At 36.2% G+C, this 19608-nt stretch overlaps 1 protein-coding gene and 1 long non-coding RNA gene across 3 annotated transcripts in view; both read left to right on the top strand.

Moving 5' to 3' along the window:
* The window catches only part of USP32 (ubiquitin specific peptidase 32), a 233469-nt gene that overhangs the window by 12942 nt on the left and 200919 nt on the right, over nt 1-19608 (top strand). The window lies entirely within an intron of this gene.
* The window catches only part of LOC145713121 (uncharacterized), a 37675-nt gene that overhangs the window by 12657 nt on the left and 5410 nt on the right, over nt 1-19608 (top strand). Inside the window, exon 1 of the long non-coding RNA XR_014136074.1 lies at nt 1-19608. This exon is cut by the window's left edge and continues 12657 nt beyond it. This is a non-coding gene — a long non-coding RNA (uncharacterized LOC145713121).

Below are 19608 nucleotides of genomic sequence, written 5' to 3'. Positions count from 1 at the left end.
TTCATAAATAGAAAATACTTATTGGTGTGAATAGAAAAATATGCTAAAGTTAGGTCAAAATTCCATGCAATTTTTGGAACTTTAAAAAAAATTTTTTTTAAATGTTTATTTATTTTTGAGAGAGACAAAGTGTGAACGGGGGAGAGGCAGAGAGAGAGGAGACATGGAATCTGAAGTAGGCTCCAGGCTCTGAGCTGTCAGCACAGAGCCCGATGCGAGGCTTGAGCCCACGAACCGGGATACCGTGACCTGAGCCGAAGTCGGATGCTCAACCAACTAAGCCACCCAAGCGCCCCTGGAACTTTTTAAATATAATTTATATAACAGTATGTACTTCTACTTAAAATTTTTAATTTTTTCTCCACAATAAGCATTATGTGGGCCAATTGATTTGCTCTCCATTTTGTATTTCTGTGATTTCTCTTATGTGGACTGAGTTTTTCTCTACCTTCATCTATTCTAATAATTTTATATTGTATACAGTGTTGGACAGGCAAGATGAGGCTAGATTATGAAGGGCTCATTTTCATTTGATTCTCCTCATCTTTCTGGACTTCTGGACTTTGCCTAGATCTTAACTTTTCTCTGGAATATTCCTGGACTATCCAGCACTTATCTCCTTTGAAGTCCTATGACTCTTAATTTGTGTCCTTGGTATTTTGAATATTTTTACATACCTATGGCATTGTGTTGTATGTATTAACTTAATCTCCCCACTTTAAGTTTCTTGAGGAGGAATTTTTTTTTTTTTTTTTAACGTTTATTTATTTTTGAGACAGAGAGAGACAGAGCATGAACGGGGGAGGGTCACGGAGAGAGGGAGACACAGAATCTGAAACAGGCTCCAGGCTCTGAGCTGTCGGCACAGAGCCCGACGTGGGGCTCGAACTCACGGACCGCGAGATCATGACCTGAGCCGAAGTCGGATGCTTAACCGACCAAGCCACCCAGGTGCCCCGGAATTTTGTTTGTTTTAAAAACCACTTTGCATTGTTTTCAGCACAAATAGCTGTTCAGCATATGCTTGATGAGGGAGAGAACCAGATGGTTACTTGGTGTCTTTATATGATTGTGATGTGTTGCTTCTTAAAATGAAGTTATCTTATTTAGTTTTTTTTTTTTAAGATCTTTTAACTTTCATTTTCATGTTTTCTTCTGAATGTTTAAATAACATGTGGCTCTTATCTCAAACTCCCAATTTGCAGTTTATAGGAATGTGACTGAAAGTTAAAATTATAGGTCCAAGAGAACTGCAGTGCATGGCAGGCAGTTTTATATATGTTAGAAGAAGTTATTAGAAGGTAGACAATTGTGGGGTGCCTGGGTGGCTCGGTCGGTTGGGCGTCTGACTTCGGCTCAGGTCATGATCTCACGGTCTGTGAGTTCGAGCCCCGCGTCGGGCTCTGTGCTGACAGCTCAGAGCCTGGAGCCTGTTTCAGATCCTGTGTCTCCCTCTCTGCCCCTCCCCTGTTCACGCACTGTCTCTCTCTGTCTCAAAAATAAATAAACGTTAAAAAAAAAAAAAAAAAGGTAGACAATTGTAGGTTGCAATGGAATTTAGAAGACTTTTGCTCATCTTATGTGTTTGCCTCAGTTTGAAGATTTGAGAATGCTCCCAAGGTGTTTACTTCTTATCGGTGTCTCTTGTGATTCTGATATTAACAAATACATAAATATGCTTTTTCTCATATATATGAGAGAGAAAGCAAAAATTGCACTAAATTACAATTTTTAAAACATGTTTATTTGTTTTGAGAGAGTGCAAGTGGGAATGGGGCAGAAAGTAGGCTCTGCACTGTTAGTGCACAGCCTGACGCAGGGCTTGATTCCACAAACCATTAGATCATGACCTGAGCTGAAATCAAGTCAGACACTCAACTGACTGAAGCACCCAGGCGCCTCACGATTTCTGATTGTAATAGGAATATAGCCTTATGATCAGTATTGTATTTTCAACCATATGTTTTAGGATTGTTGTAAGGGAATTATGAGATCTTTCATACGAATTTTTGTCTGATCTTCACAAGTTCAGTTATGTACATAGTTTTGATTTTCTGGCTTTAGCAATTTATTACTGTGGTAAATTATACATAAGATGAAATCTACTGCTTGGACAACTTTATTATTTTATTTTATTATTTTTAAAGTTTATGTATTTACTTTGAGAGAGCACAAGTGGGAGAGGAACAGAGAGAGAGGGAGAGAGAATCCTGAGCAGACTCCGTACTATCAGCGCAGAGCCTGATGTGGGGCTCAAACCTGTGAACCCCATCCTCTGAACCATTTAAAATTGTATAATTCAGGGGCGCCTGGGTGGCTCAGTCGGTTAAGCGTCCGACTTCGGCTCAGGTCATGATCTCACGGTCCATGGGTTCGAGCCCCGCGTCGGGCTCTGTGCTGACAGCTCAGAGCCTGGAGCCTGTTTCGGATCTGTGTCTCCTTCTCTCTGTGACCCTCCCCTGTTCATGCTCTGTCTCTCTCTGTCTCAAAAATAAATAAACGTTAAAAAAATAAAATAAAATAAAATAAAATAAAATTGTATAATTCAGTGGCATTAAGTACATTCATAATATAGTATAATTGTCACCAATATTTGTTTCTAGAACGTGTTCATTACCCCAAACAGAAACTTTATAATCCTTAAATAACTCCCCATTTTCTTCCCCCACCCTCTACCCTGGTAACCTCTCTTCTACTTTTTGTCTCTGAATTTGCCCATTTTAGGTACCTCATATGAGTGGAATCATGCAATATTTACCCTTTTGTGTCATTTTTCGCTTAGCGTAACGTTTTTAAGATTCATCCATGTTGTAGCATGTAGCAGAATTTCATTCCTTCTTATGGGTGAATAATGTGTGTACTCCATTTTGTTTATCCGTTCACCTATTAATAGACATGTGGACATTGGTGGACAAAGATCTGAGTTCCTGCTTTCAGTTCTTTTTATTTAAAAAAAAATTTTTTTAATGTGTATTCATTATTTTTGAGAGAGAGAAAGCACGAGACAGAGGGCAAGCTGGGGAGGGGCAGAGAGAGAGGGAGACACAGGATCCAAAGCAGGTTCCAGGCTCTGAGTTGTCAGCACAGAGCCCGATGTGGGGCTTGAACTCACGAACTGTGAGATCATGACCTGACGTGAAGTTGGACACTTAACTGCCTGAGCCACCCAGGCGCCTTGCTTTCATTTCTTTTGAATGTCTACCTAGGAGTAAAATTGCTGGGTCATATGGTAACTTGATGTTTAAGTTTGAGGAACTACCAAACTATTGTCCAGAGTGGCTGCGCTATTTTACACTCCTGTCATGTATGAGAGTTATGATTTTTCCACATCCTTGCCTGTACTTGTTGTTATCTTTCTTATTTTACCCATCCTATTGGTTGTGAAATAGTGTCTCATGTAGTTGTTTTTTTTTTTTTTTTTTTTTTAAGTAGGCTCCACACCCAATATGGGGCTTGAACTCATGACCCTGAGATTATGAGTTAGATGCTCTTCTGACTGAGCCAGCCAGGGGCCCCTTATTGTAGTTTTGTGTTTCCTTAATGGCTAGTGATGTTGAGCATGTCTTCCTGTGCTTGGTTATATAAAAGTTATGTTTACACTATACTATGGTCTGTTAAGTGTGAATTAGCATTATGTCTGAAAAAGCAATTTACATACCACAATTAAAAACTATTTAGGGGCACCTGGGTGGCTTAGTCGGTGAAGTGTCCAACTCTTGGTTTAGGCTCAGGTCATGGTCTCACGGTTTTGTGAGTTTGAGCCCTGCATCAGGCTCTGTGCTGACAGTGCAGAGCCTGCTTGGGATTCTCTCTCTCCCCCTCCCCTGCTCATGCTGTTTCTGTCTCTCTCAAAAATAAAAAAATAAACTTAAAAAAATAAAAAAAAATGCTAACCGTCATCCGAACTTTCAGCGAGTCATAATCTTTTTGCTGGTAGAGGGTCTTGCCTTGGTGTTGATTGCTGACTGCTCAGGGTGGTGGTTGCTAAAAGTTGGGGTAGCTGTGGCAATTTCTTAAAATAAGACTACAGTGAAGTCTGCTGTATTGATTGATTCTTCCTTTCATAAACAGTTTTTCTGTAGCATGAGATTCTATTTGATAGCATTTTGCTTGCAGTAGAACTTATTTCAAAATTGAAAGTCAGTGTTCTCAAACCCCACTGCTGCTTTGTCAACTTAGTTTATATTCTATATCCTTCGTTGTAATTTCAGCATCTTTTTTTTATAGTTTATAGGTTTAAAAAAAAATTTTTTTTTTAGTAATCTCTACACCCAATGTGGGGCTCGAACTCATGACCCTGAAATCAAAAGTTACGTGCTCTTTTGACTGAGCCAGCCAGGCATCCCTCAACCATCTTTACAGCATCTGTACCAGGAGTAGATTCTATCTCAAGAAACCACTTTCTTTACTCATTCATTAAAATTAGGGGCCCCTGGTTGGCTCAGTTGGTTAAGTGTCTGACTTTGGCTCAGGTCATGATCTTGCTGTTTGTGAGTTTGAGCCCTGCATTGGGCTCTGCACTGATGGCTCAGAGCCTAGAGCCTGCTTCAGATTCTGTGTCTTCCTCTCTTTCTCTGCCCCTCCCCTGCTTGTGTTTGCTCTTTCTCAAAAATAAATAAACTTAAAAAAAATAAATGAAAATTAATTCCTCACCCGTTAAACTTTTATCATGAGATTGCAGCAATTCAGTTATATCTTTAGGCGCCACTTCTAGTTCTCTAGGTTATAGGCACCACATCTGCAGGTTCTCCACTGAAGTCTTGAAACCCCAAAGTCATCCATGAGGGTTGGAATCAACTTTTTCCAAACTCCTGTTAATGTTCATATTTTGACCCCTTCCCATGAGTCAGAAATGTACTTAATGGCATCTAGAATGATGAATCATTTCCAGAAGGTTTTTAATTTATTTTGCCCAGATCCATCAGAGGAGTCACTGTCTATGGCAGCTGTAGTCTTAGGAAATGTATTTTTTTTCCTTTTTATTTTCTTTTTAATTTATTTTTTAAAAGTTTATTTATTTTGAGAGAACGGGTGCGTGTGCGTGTGTGAGTAGGGGCGGGGCAGAGAGAGGGAGAGAGAGAATCCCAAGTAGGCTCCATGCTTAGTGGGAGTCCAATGCAGGGCTAGATCTCACGACCTGACCTGAGAGGACATCAAGAGTCAGGTGTCCCTGAAATGTATTTCTTAAAGAAAAAGATTTGAAAGTTGAAATTACTTCTTGGTCTGTGGGTTGCAGAATAGATGTTGTATTAGCAGGCATGAAAACAACATTAAGTTCGTCCATCTCCGTCAGCTTTCTTCGGTAACCACCAGGTTCATTATCAATGAGCAGTTGTATTTTGAAAGGATTTTTTTTTTTTTTTTCTGAGCAATAGGTCTCAACAGTGGCCTTAAAATATTCAGTAAATCATATAAACGGATGTGCTGTCATCCAGGCTTTGTTCCATTTGTAGACCACAGGCAGTAGACATAGTGTGGATTCTTAAGGACCCTGGGACTTGCAGAATGGTAAGTGAGCATTGTCTTCAACTTAAAGTCCCCACCTGCATTAGCCTCTAGCAAGAGAGGCAGCTGTGTTGTGAAGCTTTGAAGCCAGGCATTGATTTCTCTTTAGCTAGGAAAGTCCTAGATGACCTCTTTTTCCAGTGTAATGTTTCATTTACGGTGAAAGTCTTAATGTAGCCACCTTCATTAATTATCTCGGCCAATATCTTCTGGATAACTTGCTTCAGTTTCTACATCAGCATTTGCTGCTTCATCTTACACTTTTATGTTGTAGAGATGGCTTCTTTCCTTAAACCTCACGAACCAACCTCTGTTAGCTTCGGTCTTTTTCAGCTTTCTTACCTCTCTCAGCCTTCATAGAATTAAAGAGAGTTAGAGCCTTATGCTGGATTAGAGTTTGGTTTCAGGGAATGTTGTGGCTGGTTTGATCAATCTAGACAACTAAAACTTTTTATCAGCAGCAAGACTTTCGCTTTCTTGTCATTTGTGTGTTCACTGGAATAGTGCTTTAATTTTCTTCAAGAATTTTTCTTGGGTGCCTGGGTGGCTCAGTAGATTAAGCGTCTGAATTTGGTTCAGGTCATGATCTCACTGTTTGTGAGTTCAAGCCCCACATTGGGTTCTGTGCGTTGGCAACAGCACAGAACCCACTTCGGATCCTCTGTTTCCCCCACCCCCCCACCCTCTGCCCTTCCCCTACTTGTGTGCGCTATCTCAAAAATAAATAAATATTAAAGAAAAAACCCCTTTCTTTTGCATTCACAATTTAGCTAACTGGTGCAAGAGGCCTGGCTTTTGGCTTTGGCCTGTCTTAGGTTTCAGCGTGCTTTTGAAGCTTAATCACTGAGCTTAGTTATTTTTAGCTTTTATTTAAAAAATTTTTTTTAATGTTTATTATTTATTTTTGAGAGAGACACACACACAGAGTGTAAATGGGGGAGGGGCAGAGAGAGGGAGACACAGAATTGGAAGCAGACTCCAGGCTCTGAGCTGTCAGCACAGAGACTGATGTGGGGCTTGAACTCATGGAGTGCCAGATCATGACCTAGGCCAAATTAAGACGCTTAACCAACTGAGCTACCCAGGCGCCCCCATTTTTAGCTTTTGATTTAAAATGAGAGATGTGGGGCTCTTCCTTTCACCTGAACACTTGAGACCATTGTAGGATTATTAATTGATCTAATTTCAATTTTGAGTCTCAGTAAGTAGGGAGGCCTGAGGAGAGGAAGAGTGACCAGGGAGGGAATGCCCAGTTGGTGGAGCAGTCAGAACATACACAGCATTTATCAGTTAAGTTTTCTGTCTTATATGGGCATGGTTCGTGATGCCCCAAAACAATTACAATAGTAACATCAAAGATCACTGATCATTGAGCACCATAACAAATATAGTAATAATGAAAGAGTTGAAATAATGAGAGAATTACCAAATGTGATATAGAGACACGAAATAAGCAAATGCTATTGAAAAAAATGATGCTGTTAGAGTTGCCACAAACCTTCAATTTGTAAAAAACAATATCTGCAAAGTGCAGAAAAGTGAGGTAATGTAAAATGAGGTATGCTTGTATGTGATTTGCAAATATTTTCTCCCTTTCTGTGGGATGTTTTTCATGCTCTTGATAGTATCTTTTGTTACTCAGAAGTTTTTAATTTTGATGATGTCAGGCAGTTTGGAATTTAAAGTTTTAGATTATGCAGAGATAAAGCCACAAAACCCTGAAAGATTGACCTCATAGTTGCAGAAAACCATGGTAGAGAGAACCCTACTTCCTATAATGCAAAGACTCTGCCCCTCCATAAAGAGAATCCTTTAAAAATAATTTTCCAAATAATCCACACATTTCATGGATAAATTAAAAACGAACAATACTCGTAAAAGCAGTGCTGTCAGGAGAGCCAACTTTATTATCGAATCTTAGCCAGGGTGGAAAGTCAGGCTATTCTTTGAGGAACATGAAAAAAGTCAGCCTCTATTCTGCAAACACATACACAAATGGTAGCAGGTAGTCTCTTCCTGAAGGATGAGAAGTGCCTTGTGTCTTCATGAATTCTAAAATTTAATCTTTGTTAGCCGAAGTGCTGTGGTTGCCTAAGGCTTATATGTTCTATATGCTGCTGGAATAGAGACTATATGATGGCTACTTAGTGATGCAGATGACATTTATATATTTTAAGATCTTTTATTTTAGGTAGGCACTTTTAATTTTTTAATTTTTTTAATTTTTTAAATATGAAATTTATTGTCAAATTGGTTTCCATACAACACCCAATGCTCATCCCAACAGGTGCCCTCCTCAATGCCCATCACCCACTTTCTCTCCCCCCCCCCCCCCCCCCCCGGCCCCCCACCAACCCTCAGTTTATTTATTTATTTTTTTAATGTTTTTATTTATTTTTGTGACAGAGAGAGACAGAGCATGAGCAGGGGAGGGGCAGAGAGAGAGGGAGACACAGAATCGGAAGCAGGCTCCAGGCTCTGAGCTGTCAGCACAGAGCCCGATGCGGGGCTCGAACCCACAGACTGAGATCATGACCTGAGCCGAAGTCGGACGCTTAACCGACTGAGCCACCCAGGTGCCCCCAACCCTCAGTTTATTCTCAGTTTTTAAGAATCTCTTACGGTTTGCCTCCCTCCCTAACTTTTTTTCCCCTTCCCCTCCCCCATGGGTTTCTGTTAAGTTTCTCAGGATCCACATAAGAGTGAAAACATATGGTATCTGTCTTTCTCTGTATGACGTATCTCACTTAGCATAACACTCTCCAGTTCCATCCACGTTGCTACAAAAGGCCATATTTCATTCTTTCTCATTGCCAAGTAGTATTCCATTGTGTATATAAACCACAACTTATTTATCCATTCATCAGTTGATGGACATTTAGGCTCTTTCCATAATTTGGCTATTGTTGAAAGTGCAAGAGGGTACAAGAGGCACTTTTTAAAAGAGAGCTCTGCCTGTGTATTTTTAACTTAACGTCTGGGGATAGGTTCTTAAAAGTTAATATATCTTAATGGGCATATATAGATTAATAGGTGAGTTCAAGAGGGTGATAAATATTGGCTGTAAGAGGTTTCTTTTTAACTATGTAATCCCTTAGATGTAGTCTTTTGCATATCAAAATTTTATTATAGCATTGTTCTCTGTGCATTTTTAATAGAGATTGTTAGCCATTCATCTAATGATTCTTCCAGAAGTTCTTATCTTTTGGTAGTGGCATTTTGTAGCTTCATATATTAGCAGAAACTTTTATTTTGGACTGGAATCTGATATGCTGTGTCAGTCTGAAATTTTTTTTCCAAATTTGAATATTGGATAACTGACTTTGATTATTAATACTTAAATGTTGTGTTAAACATTAATGCCATTATTGACATATTGTAACTTAGTGCAGTTAGAGTATTCCAGGGAAGAAATTAAATTTTCTTCATCTTTTAGAAGTTGTTACTTTTCATAAAATAAAAAAAATCAGAATATTGGCAAAAATTAATTGATAGTGAAAGTGCAGTGCATATTCTGATTTATTGTTTTCTGTTCACATATGTTGGAAGATATGAATTATTGTCTTACTATATTATTTTAGAGATTAAAGATTGTCAGAAAAAAAATGGCACATCAAATTCATATTTACTTTTTTACTTGCTATTGATATTTTTGTCCTGCTGTCATTTTATGCTTAGAATTTACATCTCAGCTCTGATTGTCATTTTCAGCTTACTTCTGCATTGTTTTGTCACATTGCCTCTACCAAAGTTGATGGCATAAAGGTAATCATAACTCTGGCTTTATCCATGAGATGTACTCAGCTCTACTACTTGGATTCATGCATACATATATACATACATTTATTTATTTATTTCTACTATATTTAAAATAGGAAAAGAAGAAACAGTGTTAACCGAAGAGGTAATTTAGTGTATGTGTTTTTTGTATACTTCATGAGTTTGTATATATGTTTATGGTCCTAGAATGCAAATTCTTTCATCTTATGTAATTTACAGTGCATTATAGATATTCCTTTAAATGCCCAATGATAATATTTATGTACTCCAGTGTAATTTAAAATGTTAGAAGTAGGGACTCTTGATCTTGGGGTCGTGAGTTCAAGCCCCATGTTGGGTGTAGAGCTTACTTTAAAAAAATAATAAATGGGGGCACCTGGGTGGCTCATTTGGTTAAGTGTCTGATTCTTGATTTCAGCTCAGGTCAAGATCTCACAGTTCGTGAGATAGAATCCTGTGTTGAACTCTGTGCTGATACTCTCTCCCTCTCTGCCCCTCGCCTGCTCACACATGCGTGCTTTTCCTCTCTTTCTCTCTCAAAATAAATATATAAACTTAAAAAAATAAAATAAATAAAACATAAAATATCAGAATTAGTGTTTTATTTCCTTGTGGAAAAACCTGTCAAGAGTAGTTTCACGCTTGCCTTGTTGCATAACTTAAAATGTGGAATGGGCATCTTTTCTATGCTTTGGTGCATTGTCATTCCTTTCTAAGTTTGGGTTAGCTTCCAACATTTTCTCTTTTGTGTTTTCAATGTTGTGAAAGTATGTTGTGAGCTCTCTAAAAGTTTTGTTGTTTTTTTTTTTTTTGACCAGTGTTGCTTCTTCTGGAACATCTTGGTGTTTTGTCATGGCTATTTTTCCCATTTACCTTTCACTAAGTTCCTCGGAATGCATATCTAGTGTCCCTTGAAAGGTAGCAATGTCAACATTTCCATGGTCAGCTATTTCTTCTAAATGTCCATTTGTGTTTAATTGGAATTTATCATTATCACTTCATTTCTTTGCTACATTTTTATCTTTGTTGGCCAGTTCCCTCTTTTGATTATCCATTTTCATAAAATATCACTTGGATTTATCACACAACAATTACACCTTCTCTCTAACAGCTACATAGGGGCCAATTATAGACAGGCTTTGAAAGAAGTGACATGATTGGTCACTGATTATAATGCGCATCTTTTATTTACATCGGGATTCATGGACTGAAGAACCAGCCGTGAATTTTGTATTTTTTGAAATTATTTACAGTTAATATGATGTGGTGACTGAAATTTGAACTGTGTTTTTGAAGGGCTTGTGTTATTTAACCAAACCTGTAGAAACTGAAATTCATGAATATGGTAACCATGCAAAGCAAGGACTGCCTTTATGTTAAGAAGAATTAATATTACTGTCTCTAATTATTCATAAAATACTCGTTTTGGTGAGGATTTGATTTCAAGAAAGTAGGAATGTGTTTGTGGTTTATAGAGAAAAGGATGTGAAGCTCAAGCTGACCTATATAATAACCTCAGCTTTTTTCTTACACTTATAAAATTGTGTGAGCTTATTGCTTTTAATATAGACAGTGTGTGATGTACTTGTTTCTGTAGGGAGATTTGTAGGATTAGAGGTTTTATTTGTTACTTACCTTAACAAAGATACTCTCTTTTCACCGACAAGATTTAGTGATAAGACTATTTTATTTTATTTTTTATTTTTTGGTTTAGAGAGAGAGTGTGTGTGAGAGCACAAGCCAGGGAAAGGGGTAGAGGGAGAGAGAGAGAATCTTAAGCAGGCTCCATGCTCAGTGCAAAGTCCCATGTGGGGCTTGATCCCAAGACTCTGGGGTCATGACCTGAGCCTAAATTAAGAGTCAGATGTTCAACCTACTGAGCCACCCAGGTGACCTCCCTATGATTTTCTTAATAACATTTTCTTCTCTAGCTTACTTTATTGTAAGAATACAGTATATAATACATATACAAGATATGTGTTAATTGACTTTATGTTATTGGTAAGGCTACCAGTCAACAGTAGGCTATTAGTAGTTAAGTTTTTGGAGAGTCAAAAAATTATCCATGGATTTTCCACTGGAGGTGGGGTTAGTACCCCACCACCCAAGTTGTTTAAGGGTCAACTATATTGCAAAACATTAATAGATTATGTCTGTGCTGTGAAATTGAAGGTGGTTTTTATTGTCTCTTTGTGTATCTTTGTTATCTAAAAAAAATTTTAATTGGTATTTTTAAAACTATTTTTCTTATCCGCCCCCCCCCCCCCCCCCACCAAAAGCATCACTTTTTAGTCCTGTTCATGAAAGACTGTGTTTCTTTCCCATTTAGATGTAATAACAAGTTCTATTTCTTTTGGTATTCCAATGGGATGAAAGTCTTATTGTAAAATTTTTGTGACTTTTTTTAAAGTTAATTTTTTCAAGTTAATATGTAAATGGTTTTTGTGTGTTGTATAATCAGTTTCATGAAAATAGATTTGTGTTTTGTGAAGCTTTTAATAGCTCTTTCTTTTTTTTTTAAGATTTTGTTTTTTAGGTAATTTCTCTACCCAACATGGGGCTCGAACTTACAAAAGTCCCATGCTCCACCCACTGAGCCAGCCAGATGTCCTTTAATAGCTCTTTAATTTATTCACTTCATTTTATAACAGCTTTAAAAAAATCTTTTGGGCAGCAGAAAAATTAAGGCTATTTGTTGGCATCACCATTAAAAGTATTTGTGTTGGGGCACCTGGGGGGCTCAGTTGATTAAGCATCTGACTTCGGCTCAAGTCACGATCTTGTGGTTCATGAGTTCGAGCCCTGCATCAGGTTCAGTGCTGACAGTTCAGAGCCTGGAGCCTACTTTGGATTCTGTGTCTCCCTGTCTCTGCCCCTCCCCCACTCTCTCAAAAATAAATAAATATTTAAAAAATTATGGTCTGTGCTTTGATATGACAAAAGCACTTAGATTTCTTATGGTTATTGGAGTAACTACATAATTGAATGATTGATTGGTTATTTATTAAATGCCTACGTAATGTTCTAGGCTTTGTGCTGAGTGCTAGGGCTACCAAGACAAGTAAGAAGTGATACTAGCCTCAAGGAGCTTATTGGAGAGAGAGAGAGAGAGAGAGAGAGAAGTCTGGAAATGAAAGGAAAGAAGTGATGTTTTAACTCAGGTCATAAAAGACGATCAGTTCAGGTGGCATTGCAAGTAGGGTGGTATATGTAGAGGAGATAGTATTGTAAGCAAACAGGTTGTCAGTTGACAACAAACAGTGCCTTTGTAAACTTTGTTTAAAAATTATAATACATTATAACATTATTGAGAAATTGGGAAAGGAGGAAAATTCCATTAATAATCCTGTCACCTAACACTGCTAATTATTTGCTTTTATTCTTTTTTCTCATAAATGTTTTATATTTTTTATATTATTTTAATCATAACATACATGCAACTTTATATCTTGTTTTTTTCTGAGATGTCTATTTTTATCAATGTTATACATTCACATAGTTTAAAGTGTTAAATAGTTTGTATAAGATTTGTTGAATAAAAAATTTGTTGAATAAGAAGCAGTTGCCTAATCTTGGTATTTTCTCTTTCTGAGAAAGTACCATTTTATATTCTCTTAGTTGGTTTTTGGTGTTTGCTACTGATTTTTCAGTTTTAGGCATTTTCTGTTGACTTCCCACTTCAGAGTATGAGAATTTAGCTTTCTTCCCCTTCCTTCTCCCTTAGCCACTTCCTCTTCCCCTCTCCCTGTTACTTCATCCTGCCACTATAGTTGTATGGTAATTTTGGTTAGATAAATATTTTAATGTTTACCTTATGACCATGTACACATATGGTACACAGCTCAAGTTATGTAGTAAGCTATGGTTCTTTTTCTAGTACAATTTTGTTTTCCCTAGAGCTAATAATTGTAGTATTTATTTGTGTTTGTTGAGTATTTATCACTAATTTAACCATAAATACACTCTTGTCACTTGCCCAAGTCTCTTCTCAAGATTATCACATATTGTGAGTTTCTTCTGATGTTTTCATGTGGACTGTGAACTGGTTTCAAACTGGATTGGTTACTCTTTGAACCTGGTCCATAGTGACTCTTGATCTCGGGGTTGTGAGTTTGAGCCCCATGTTGGGTGTAGAGATTACTAAAAAGGTAAATTAAAAAACATAAAAATACCTTGTATCTGTCCTCGCATTTGACTGGAAGTTTGTCTGAGTTAGAATTCTAAGTTAGAAATCATTTTTTTTAGAATTTTGAAAAAGTAATGCTTCTTTTTTAGCCTGGCTTTCCATGTTGATTTGAGCTATCCAGTGCCTTTCTAATTCTTGGGCCATTGTATTTGTTTCTGTTTCTGGAAGCTTATAGGATACTTATCTGCAGTGTTCTGAAATTTCACAGTGATGTCATTTAGTATGACTGTTTTCACCTATTTGCTAGTAAATATGGGCTTTAACCTGAAGGCTGATGTCCTGAATTCAGTTCTGAGAAATTTGATTATCTCATAGATGATTTCTTCTCTTAGAATTTCTTCCTTCTGAACTTCTTGTGTTTGGATGTTGGAGCTCCTAGACTGATCCTCTGATTAGCTTACCTTTTTCTCTTTGTCTTTTTACTACTTTTTGGGAGATTTCTTTAACCTTACCTTCTAATCTTTTAATTGATCTTTGTCTTTTTGCTCTCATTTTTAAGAGCTGTTAATTTTTTTCCTTATTGAAAATTTTCATGAGATAAATTTACATGTAATAAAATTTTACATATACAATGCTTAAATCTCACATGTATACTTCAATGAATTTAAAAATACGTACACCCAACTTTACCAAAACTGTTACCTCTGGAGTAAGGCTGTAGGCTGATGCTCATGAGGAAATGTGCTAATAAAGCCCATGGCTATGCACAAAAACCCCAAAATGAAAAAATTCCACCCATGTAACCTATACTCCTATCAAGATACAGATCTAAAGTGGGGTGCCTGGGTGGTTCAGTGGTTAAGCGTCCGACTTTGGCTCAGGTCATGATCTCACGGTTGGTGAGTTGAAGCCTGGCATTAGGCTCTGTGCTGACAGGTCGGACTCTGTGTCTCCCCCTCTCTCTGCTCCTCCCACACTTATTTATGCTCTCTCCCTCTCAAAAGTAAGGATTAAACAACAACAAAAAAAGATACAGATCTTAAGTATTCAGTTCAATTTTGGCAAATGCTTTGTACTTATCACCAAATTCAAGATATAGAATATTTCCATCACTCTAGAAAAATCCTTCATGCCAGTCAGTCATCCCCACCCACCAGAGGCAACTACCTATCTGATTTTTATCACCATATATTAGTTTCCTTTGTTTTTGTACTTAGTACAAATGGAATCATATATATCTTTTTGTGTTTGCCGTTTTTTGCTCAACATAATATCTAAAAGATGTGATATTCATCCATGTTGCTGAGTAGTATTCTATATGAATATAACATGATTATTCTTCAGTTGGATGTCTCCTCATTTTGGCTATTATGAATAAAATCGCTTAAACATTTTTGTATAAGTCTTTCTGGACATATATTTTTTATATACCTAGGAGTGGAGTGGAATGGTTGGTCATAGAGTAGTATATGTTTAGCTTTTTTAGAAACCACCAAATAGTTTTTCAACGTGGTTGTATAATAATTTTTTTCACTTGTGCTAGTTCAGTTGCTCTGCCTCCTTACCAGTGCTTGGTATTGTGAGTTCTTTTAATTCTAGATATTCAGATTGGTGGGAAGTAGTATCTCAGTGTGGTTTTTAATTTATATTTCCTTGATGACTGTTGATGTTGAACACCTTTACTTGTGCACGTTGACCATGTGTAGATCCTTTAAGAGCCTTTTTTTGTTTGTTTAATAGTATGTTGTCTTTTTTCACTTTTGTTGTAATCTTATCTCTTTGAGGATATTGATACATTTTCAAAAAGTTTCTGTTCCTCCTTCTATAGACTGTTTCTTCAAAAATTTTTTTTCCTGTTTTTTTGCTTCTTTATTATTACAGGCTTTATACAGATGTCTAGTAATCTTGTTTATCTGCTCATAAAGCTGATTATAAGTTCTGTGTTAGTGGGACTTGTTGCTGAGCATTTTCAATGTGGAACCTCCTCCCAACTTCCAAGTTAGTATCTTTAGGCCTTTTCTCAGAAAATTCTCCTCAGCTCTTCTGTCTGGCAGGTAAAGGTCTGGATGCCAGATTTTGGAAGCTCAGAGGAAGAGAGGAGATGTCTTAACATTCCCATCCATGGGAATTAATCGCCATTAATACCTCTGTTTTTATTTTATTTTTATCTTTTTAAAATATTTATTTTGAGAGAGTGTGCACGTGTGTGTGTGTGTGTGTGTGTGTGTGTGTGCATGTGCATGCACGAGGGGCAGAGAGAGAGAGGGAGAGAGAGAATCCCAAGCAGGCTCCGCACTGGGCTCAATCTTGCAAACCGTAACATCGTGATCCGAGCCAAAATGAAGTCAGACTCTTAACTGACTGAGCCACCCAGGTGCCCCAGTACTTCTGTTCTTAGAGTAGTTTAGTTAACCTCATTTTATGTCTGATGTCCAGAGATTTTCTGGTGTTTCACATCTTCCAGACAATACACTTCTAGTATATTGTCATGGGTGGGGAGACTTGGCAGCCAGGCTGTCTGGAATGGGTTTGGGGATCTTTGGAATGTCACTACTTAAATAGATTTGAGCCAATAGCACAACTTCCCTCTTTACCCCTACCCTCTTACATCTTTTGGAAGTACCCTGATCCCACTAATTCTGAATCTTTATGGGATTCCTCTGTATAAAAAGCCCATCTTTTCCTATTGGCAGCTTAGGATTCAGCTTTCTTACATCAGCTAAGTCCTTTAATATGTGACTGTCTTCATTTCAACTTCCATAATTTTCTTAGTTTATGACTGTTTTGTCTTTGGGTTTATGCCTTTAAAAAAGAAAAAAACTCCTTTGGGACATGTGGGTGGCTCACTCGGTTAAGCATGTGACTCTTGATCTCACCTCAGCTCTTGATCTCAAGGTTGTGAGTTCAAGCTCCACATTGGGCTCTATGCTGGGTGTGAAGACTACTTAAAAAAAAAAAGTGTCTAAAAGAACTCCTTTATTGGCTTTAAAAAGGGGGTGAAATTAAATGTGTTTCAATCCAATGTCCTTTTATCAGAACTCTGTATATTTTTTTTGTTACATAGCATATCTTTTTTCAAAATATTTTCATAATTATACTTTTTCTTGGTTGCATGATATTATTCCATTGCTTAGATTGCCCATAATATACTGTTGCCTTATTACTTTATATTTAAATTTCTTCCAGTTTTTCACTTATTACATTATACTGAAATGAACATCATTTAAGTTTCCCCATTTTTAGGATTATTTCCTTATATTTCCAGAAATAATCATCTTTTGACTCAGATTATTTTCTGAGTGTTGATTTTACTAAACATTTATCAGAATTTGGTATTATAATTTGCAAAAAACCCTCTTATTTGCTAATAGTCTAAAATGGCACCTTGCTTTAATTTTTATTTTCTGGATTAGTTGTCAAGGTAGAACCTTTCTCCACATTGTTGGTAGGTGCATGTCCTCATCATTTATCTTTTTGTCCTTTGTTCTTATTAACATTTCTATTTCCTAAAATTGTTTTTTTAAATCAATTTGTAGAACTCTTTCTAATAAATGTCTTGAGTGTTAACCATTGGACAGATTTGCTGCAGATATTTTCTCAATGTGTTTGCCTTTTTTTGCTATTTTCTTTTTTATTTATGTATTTTTGTTTTAAAGTGAAGTATAGTTGACATACAACATTGTATTAGTTTCAGGTGTACAACGTAGTGATTCAGCATTTATATACATTATGAAATGCTCACCACTGTAAGTGTAGTTAACATTTGTCACCATACAAAATTACTACAATATTATTGACTATATTCCCAATGCTGTAGTTTACATCCCTGTGACTTATTTTATAACTGGAAGTTTGTACCTTTTAATCCCCTTTACCTATTTAGTCTCTTTCCTTGCCCATCTTTCCTCTGGCAGCCACCAGTTTGTTTTCTATATTTATAAGTCTGTTTCTGTTTTGTTTTGCTTATTTGTTTTGTTTTTTAAATTCCACATATAAGTATTTGTCTTCCTTTGACTTATTTCACTTAGCATGATACCATATAGGTTCACCCATGTTGTTGCAAATGGCAAGATTTCATTCTTTTTTATGGCTGAGTAATATTCATGAGCTCAAAATTTGTATGTAGTTAGATCTGCCAACTATATATTTTGTATCATTCTGGTTTCACATTTTTACCTTAACATATGCTTGAAAAATAATTGATTCTAATGTATGACTTCATATTTTTAGTATTCAGCTTAGTTTCATTCATCTGAAATTTATTTTGGAGTGTATTAAAAGGATCTAAATTTGAGGGATTTTGTTTTTTGTTTAGTTGCTAAGTAGCTAATCAAATATCAGTCAGGGAATCATTTTCATTAAAAAAATCCTTTAAAAATAATTTGAATATGTATAGTAATTTCTATTTTTGTCTCTTAAATTCTGTTGCAATTATTCCTTCATTTATTCTCGTATCAGAAACTTGTGTATTTTCTCAGAGAAACTTTCATTGCATCATATGAAGTCTAGACTTCCTTATTTTGAATTATTTTGTTTAGTTGTTTGGGAAGTGTTGGTACACCTTTTGCTTTTATGTAATACAACTTCAGAATGTTGCCATCTTGAGATTGCTTATAAAACCATGTATGGTTATCAGGAAATTGCTGACAACTATGAAGTGCTTACTCCGCAGAATAACGAAAATAAACTCCTAGGTTTATTTTATGTTTATTTTGTGCTTATTTTTTGTGGCCAGATTCAATTCTTAGTTTTAACAGTTTATTGTGTTTTTGTTTTTTAACTAGGATTTCAGTTTAACATATATTTTCTCTTCAGTGTTTGTTATTTTTATAATGACCCCACAACTAGTAACCTTGTTTTTGAATCCAGGCCTTCAGGTGAGAAGATTTTCCTGAAGTTGAGATAGTTCTTTAGATTTTTATATCAGGATTTCTTATTAACTATCAGCAATAGAACTTCCCTTCCCCTTGATTTCTATAAATAAAAAACAACAAACCAACCAAACACCAAAAAATTACATATTGGAATGGAAAGCAATTTAATGTTTATATAACTCTGTCAAGCTTAAATTTACATTAAAATAAGTAAGCAAGTGGTACACTATCCACTATTGCAATATAGCATGAAGTACTTACTATTTCTAAATACAGTTTGCTCTTGAACAACATGAGTTTGAACTGCATGAGTCCACTTAATACGATGTTTTCAATACATAATATAATACTGCAGATATATTTTCTCTTCCTAATGATTTTCTTAATGTTCTCTAACTTACTTTATTATAAGAATACAATGTATAATACATACAATATGCAAAATAAGTGTTAGTCGACTGTTTATGTTATTGTTAAAGCTTAGGCTATTGGTAGTTAAGTTTTGGGGGAGTCAAGTTTCTCTCCCTCTCCATCTCCTATCTCTCTCTCTCTCCCTCTCGAGATGCAGATTTTTGATTGTGCAGGCAAAGAGGAATGGGGGATTGGTGCTTCTAACATATGTAGTTCAAGGATCAAACTGTACTGTATTTCTGTTGCAGTAAGGAGGAACTGTGTTTTATGAAACAGAGTATATTTGGTTAGGTGGAATTTTTATTTACTGTCAACCCTTGCATTTTCTTTTTTAAAATTTGCTTATTGCCTGTTGGCTTATGTGGTTCTTTGAGGTAGGTATATGGTTTCTTTTAAAAAGTGGGCTTAAGATTCTTATCCACTTTCATAATAGCAATGTGTTTCTAGCTCTGGGAGACAAGCAGTACCCAGCTTTCAACAATAGACTTAAATTAGAATATTTTCAGAATTATAGAAATCAAGAATCAATAGCAAACTCTTACCAAATCTAATTTATATTTATTTTTTCTAAAAGTTTAATAAAATATTCATTTTAGTTTTAAGCGTCAGGATACTAGAACTATTACTATTAAACATATGAATTAATTTTTTTTAATTTTTTAATTTTTATTTTTTTAAAACAAACTTTTTTTTTAATTTAATTTTTTATTTTTGAAAATTTACATCCAAATCAGTTAGCATATAGTGAAACAATGATTTCAGGAGTAGATGCCTTAGTGCCCCTTACCCATTAAGCCCATCCTCCCTCCCACAACCCCTCCAGTAACCCTCAGTTTGTTCTCCATACTTATGAGTCTCTTCTGTTTTGTCCCCCTCCCCGTTTTTATATTATTTTTGTTTCCCTTCCCTTAC

The sequence above is a fragment of the Panthera onca genome, chromosome E1 (genome assembly GCF_046562875.1).
Source record: "Panthera onca isolate mPanOnc1 chromosome E1, mPanOnc1 haplotype 2, whole genome shotgun sequence".
In the NCBI taxonomy this organism is placed as follows: domain Eukaryota; kingdom Metazoa; phylum Chordata; class Mammalia; order Carnivora; family Felidae; genus Panthera; species Panthera onca.
The sequence above is the reverse complement of the archived record's forward strand: the minus strand, read 5'-3'. Positions and strand labels throughout refer to the sequence as shown.